General features: G+C 48.7%; 1 pseudogene; it reads right to left on the reverse strand.

The window, feature by feature from the left end:
* Positions 1–877: 877 nt before the first annotated feature.
* Positions 878–2,352, reverse strand: LOC120968949 (uncharacterized; annotated as a pseudogene).
* Between the last annotated feature and the right edge of the window lie 4,155 nt (positions 2,353–6,507).

Below are 6,507 nucleotides of genomic sequence, written 5' to 3' on the forward strand. Positions count from 1 at the left end.
GTGCTGGATTAGGTCTAGAAGAGAAAGCATCGGGAAGAGGAGGGAAGAAGGGCCAGATTCTCCTATACCTGCAGTCACGGCTACGGTGGCCGCTCCTCCAGCAGCGAGCGCAGCGGACGGGGTCGCGGTAGGTCTCTACACAGTGATCTAGGGCAAGGCACCGGAAGTAGCGCCTCTTCCTTTGGGTGGGTGGAGGAGTGCGAGAGCGCAGTTGAGGAGGAAGGAAGCGTCGAAGTGTTATATAGGGGGGGTGAGGATGTGGATGGCTGGGGGCGGGGGGAGGAAAGGAGAGCATCTCTATATGAAATCGTCGTGTTATTGTTGGACCGTATGGGTGACATATCCACCGTTAGGGCGGCTGGACCCGTTGCGTGTGTCAGTGGGCGAGGGACGATGGGCTGTGTCGTGGTGATCGAGCGGACGGGGTAGGATGTAGGGGGTGATTAGGTGTGATGATGAGGTCTAGATGCTGATCAGAGGCAGCGTGGGAGAGCTGCAACGACGGGCGAGCGCATGATCTCTCCGCCTCGTCGGTTCCCAACATAAGATTCTCTTTTGATGCGGTCGCCGGGGCCGCGCGTGGGGAGACAGGGGGCGGCGCGGCGGAGCCCGGATTAGACGCGGGGCGGGCAAGCGGGTCGTCCAAATTTGGCACAGACAGAGAGACAGGGAGGGGGCCCTGGGAGCGCGCGCCATCTCCGCCCGCATGCGCCGAATCAGGCGCAGCGTACGGATCTTTTGCAAGATTTGGTGTGTCTCGGGGCGCCGCACGGCCATCATTATGCATGCAGTGGGCCATAGGTGCATGCGGGGCAGGCCGGACGTGCAGCAAGCGTGCGACCACGGGGGGCTGCTGTGGTGCAAGGACATGCAAGTGCTAGTGGTCAAAAGGACCAAGGATGGAGGCCGATCGAGGGGGCAGGGTAGGGTATGCAAACTTGTTATAATTATGAAGGAAGCGACTACAGTGATCAACGGCCGATTCTAGCTGGTCAAAGAGAAAGAGCCGAAACCCTTCAAAATCAAGGGACCGATGCTTGAGGATTTGAATTTTGATTGAGTGGGAGAAGATGCCAGACTTGAAAATGTGCTCATGAACTTTGACTGCAAGAAAATCTTGTTTGGCCGAAAAACGGTGGTTTAGGGCAGACTCAACTAGCAGTTCATTAAGCCTAACAGTAATTGGCAGGAAGGTAATCCAAAACAGGTGCGTGTGGTGGGTGTATTGCATGTGTGGTGTAAGCTGGCTAAAGCGATTAACATTAAGCATACGATAAAAGAAGCTAATACCAGGCCGTTGACGACGCTCCTTGGGTAGATCAAGAGTTGTTGACGCAGGTGGCAGGATTGCAGGATCGACCACCGACGGCGAAGGAGACGCGGCACCAAACGACGACGGCAAGGTGACCCCAGAAGGCAATCGACGGGCACCCCCCATAGGCAGTGGCCAGGGGAAGAAGGTCAGCATGCCCAGCTTGCGGAAGTCGCCCATGGAGGCGATGAGCGTGGCAACATCAGGCGAGGCAAGAGTGAAGGAGAAGCAGGAGTCCCCGTCATTCGTGACATTGAATTGGTGGTGGACGCCGCCGAAGAGGCTATCGAGGATGAGGCCAAAAGTAGTGGCATCGAGGGTGATAGGAAACTGTATGACGCGCGCGTACATGCGGCATCCGTGCGGCTAGTTTGGTGGATGAATGGAGACTGACGATCGGCATTGTGCCCAAGCTATGCTTTCGAAGTGGAGGACCGGATCCTCGGGGATTTGGAGCAGTTGTGCAATCGACATACAAGTCGCAACAAGTGTGATGGAGGTGGGAGCGGGGGTAGGGTTCTAGCAAAAGAGAATGAGTAATTGCGGTGACGGATTGTGGTTTGGGCGAGGATGAGCTCTGCAACACGCGCAGAGGCAACATGGAAGCGAAAGACCAGGGAAGAACATTTGGCAACGAAGAAGTTAGCAGCAGAGCCACCAAAGGCGGCTTGAAGCAGAGCGGCGACAACTATGGCATCAAGGTGGCGGTTGGAGTAGCCGAAGACGATGTAGAGCGGCGAGGCGAGGTGTAGGGCTGGGGTGGTGATGTCGAGGCGGAGGTAGTAGCAGCAATCATCTTCGAACTCCAATCCCATGGCATTGCCGCAGCCCAGGAAGCAGCAGAGCGCAACCTGTCCGGCTTTGACATAGGGCAGGTCAAAGAATGGCGAGGGTGGTGGTGCCATAGAGGGGAGGAGCTCGTCTAAAGGGTTGGTGGCTAGAGCTAGGTCAGGCGGAGGGACGACCGGAGGGTTTTTGGTGGCTGGAGCTTGGCCGGAGGCCGGCGAGGAGGGAGGAGGGGGAGCGGGAGCGGGAGCCATCAATAATGCTCGAGGTTCGATACGAAACAATTTGGGAGCATGTGAGTCAATATCTAGCACAGTTGGGTGAAGCAGGTTCCATAGAAGAGTTGAATGTTCGTTTATTTCCCTTGTCTTTAACTGGTACCGCATTTTCATGGTTTGCTGCTTTACCACATGGCTCCATTCTCTTATGGTCGCAATTCGAGCAAAATTTTCATGATCACTTTTATAGCGGTGATAATGAGCTAAAGTTGTCACATCTTACATCGGTTAGGCAAAAACATGATGAATCAGTCACCGATTATGTCAAAAGATTTAGAGATATAAAAAATCGATGTTATAGCTTAGTGATAACTGAGAGAGATTTGGCAGCTCTTATTCTTAATGGTTTGAAAACTCACATTAAAGAGAGGCTAGAAAGTTACAAGTTTTTGAGCATTACTCAAGTCTTACAAAAAGCTTTGGCTCAAGAGAATCGAAGTAAAGAGATTCATAGGTCTACAACCGATCGTCCTAGAATGCATATGGTTGAACACAATGATGATAATTCGGACGATGAAGTTGATGTTTATACTACTAAATTTGTTTGGTCCTCAAAGGCCAGACCCTATACGTGCAATGCTCTTAAGCCGATTCGCAAGAATCATGATGAGGAGATGAAGTTTACTTTTGATATATCTAAGTGTGATAAATTTTTTGACGCCCTCTTGCAAGATAAGATGATTAGAATATCACACACCATACCGCCGTTTGAGGAGCTGAAACGGCGCGCTTATTGCAAGTACCACAATTCATTTTCTCATGCTACTAACGATTGCAATGTTTTTCGACGAAAGATACAATCGGCCATTAATGAAGGACGATTGAATTTTGCTTAGATGCAAGTTGATAAACAGCCCTTCCCGATAAACACCATAGACTTGGAAGGGAAGAAAATGTTAATTCGGCCTAACATAGCCGAATCCGCTAATAAAGATAATGTTGTTATTGGTGAACTCAGGAATAGCAAGGAGGGCGACAAGGTCTTGGGAAAAAAGATTGTGCTTGAGAAGCAACCCGATGGCAAGGAAGTGTTGAAGATCACTATAAAAAATGCTACACTCGGGGGGCAACCACAAGTACAAGAGGATACTCATGTTAAATTGATCAAGCCCAAGAATTCAGAAGTTGGCAAGTGGAAAAAGAATGAAACTAAGCACAAGAGAATTAAGCCAACTCTTGATATGTTGCTATCCAAATATGCAAGTCAAGCGGCCGGTTCTAGCTCTAATCGGCCATCGCATTCAAAGCGTTCAAGATCGCCTCCAGAGCAAGAGTTTCGACGCCATGCAAGGCCATATGGGTCATGGGCACCGACACCATGGATGTCACAACCCCCCTATGCGCCATATTACATGGGAGATTTCAATGGAGGATGGGGGCAGCCCCCAATGGCTCCTTATGCTTTTCGTATGGGGTGGGTAGCACCTAGAAGGCCTGCTCATGAGAGGCTTTATTATCCCACACAAGGTTGTTCGAGCCATGTTGCTAACAGCCAACAAAAATTTCTCCAAGCAAGGTCAATAAAAAAGTGTGGCGTGTTAAGTCACCTAATGTGGAAATTTCAGAATGCGACAAGCAAAAGGAGATCACAAAGCCGATTGTTGGTAATCCGGCTAATTCTAATGGTGATATTCTTATTGTTCAACGGGGTTCCATGGCTAATCATCATGAGGCTAGCACAAGCAGGGCCAAACATAGGGATCCCAAATATGCTCAACCTAAGTGGTGTCCTCCCGGTTTAACCAAGACCATGAAAAGGAGATTACAACGCATGAGGAACCACGAGAAGGTAGAGCACAAAGAGGAGAGGCAAAGGGACGAATTGTTAAGTGAAATTCGGCCCATGGCACTCACAAAACAAGTGTGGAGGCCTAAACAAAAACAAAACACAGATGCTTCTACATTAGTTGCGGCAACACCTTCACCATCAAAAGAGGATGATGTGACCCCTATTACATCGTCCACACCACCTGAAACATCCCTTTCAATTGAGGGAAATTTAAGCCCAATATACACATTGGGAGATGAAGATGAGATGGTGGATTACGAATCTACGCCGGCTCAGGAAGGTATGGATATTAATATGGTGTATTACTTACCTGCTGAGTTTCGTGCTATAGGTGAAGAAGAGGATGTGGCCCAGCTGGATTTTGGTCCTAAGAACTCTATCTTCAAGAAGCCAAAAGAACCGGTGAAACACTTGAAGCCATTGTACCTCAAAGGTCATATTAACGGATCGCCGGTTGCTAGGATGCTCGTTGATGGTGGTGCTGTGGTAGATCTTATGCCCTATTCGGTCTTCAAGAAGTTTGGGTTAGATGATGATGCATTGATGAAGACCAATATGGTACTTAATGGATTTGAGGGTAAAGAAAAGACAAAGACCAAAGGTGTGATGTGCATTGAACTCATTGTGAGAAGCAAAACTTTGTCCACCACATTCTTCCGGAGGTGCAAGGTAACTATAATGTTATATTAGGCCGTGAATGGGTTCATGCTAACCAATGTGTGCCATCTACCATGCATCAATTCTTAATACAATGGATCGATGATGAGGTAGAAGTCATTCACGCGGATAATTTGGCTTGTGTTGCTTTGGCCGATGCATCGGTGGATTGGAATCATCCCGATGTTACTTGCTTAACAGGGCATGACCTCTCTCGGAGTTTGATTTCCTTAGTGCCACAAGGAACAGGTTTATTCCCGTCTCTTTGAAGCCGATTGGTGGTAATCGGTTCAAAGGTATGATGTAAATAAGAAGTTAAAATCAATGGCCGATATAGATTTATCGCCCTAAGCACATATAAATGGCCGATGGAGTGTTGACATCGTCCTTAGAACAAACATGGTACAAGTTATTTTTCGGCATGCTAGCTTTGCCGAAAAATAGGGGGGCATGTGTTGACGCTCAAAAGTGGCACGATCATGAAGAGTAGTTTGAAGCTATGTCAAGATTAATTCAAACTTATTACTCTCTCTTCGAGAAGATCAAGATGTGTATGAAGATGTTCTAAAATGGAGCTCGGATGCAAAAGTTATGACAAGTTCAGAGATGCTCATGTTGACACCAGATTAAAGAATGGCTTGAAACCCAATTAAGATGGCCTCAAATGGAAAAAGGTTCCAACATGAAAGTTGTGCGTCTCGTCGAAGCGGTTGATTTTGATACAAAAAACGTCTCAATCGGAGTTCGTATGCAAAAGTTAGAGCCAAAAATGAGCGGCTGCATCAGGATGGCTGGACACTCCGTGAATGATCATCCGGGTTTTGGATTTATCTGAGGTTGGGTGGACACTCCGGGGATGTTTGTCCGGATTTTGGATTTTTCTGCCGCAGACTTCGGAAAACAGCTGAAAAACCCCTCAAGATGGCCTCTGATAAAAAAGCGTTCAACATGAAAGTTGTTCCTCTCGTCGAAATGGTCAAGATTGCTTTTGGGCACGTTTCCATCCGAGGTAGTTTACTCCCTCAAACATGACTGGGAGATGCAGCCAGGATGTAAACCGAACAGTTTTAGAAAGTTTGGATTCCGAGTTGGACCCATCTAGGGTTTTGAACGTGAATTCTAAATCTTTCCTTGTACGGGAAGTCCATCCGCCTCTTATATACCTAAGGGGTGACGGCCGATTGAACAACAAGACACAATCGCAAAACCCATATACTTTTTACCCTAGTTTTACATCTCTCCCTTGTTCTTTCTCTCTCGTTCTTCGTTCGTTCTTCGTATTGAAGGGCAGCGATCCTCGAGGCTCTAGGGGCAGGTGAACCGACCTAGGGCAACCCATAGCCGCTGCGCGTCCAGACAGAGTCCCTCCCAGGCGCGTGGGGTTTCGGGTCCTGAAAATCGCCCGCCGGATTGCTTGCGTACCGCGCTTCCGGACGGGTCTCCTTCGACGTGAGCTGCGGTGCATAACCCTCGGCGTTGGAGGTACACGGTGACGTGTTCGTGTGCGAACACACTTTTTGGCGACTCCGCTGGGGACGAAAGATCAAGAATCATCATCAACCATGTCGGATCTCCCCAAGCCCTCAGAAGTTGACGCTAATAACATCATTAAGCCCAATCTTGATGAACTATCGGAGGAACATCGCCAAGCCTATGAAACACGCAAGAAGCAGCGTGAAGAGGCT

This window comes from Aegilops tauschii, chromosome 7 (assembly GCF_002575655.3).
Source record: "Aegilops tauschii subsp. strangulata cultivar AL8/78 chromosome 7, Aet v6.0, whole genome shotgun sequence".
In the NCBI taxonomy this organism is placed as follows: Eukaryota; Viridiplantae; Streptophyta; class Magnoliopsida; order Poales; family Poaceae; genus Aegilops; species Aegilops tauschii.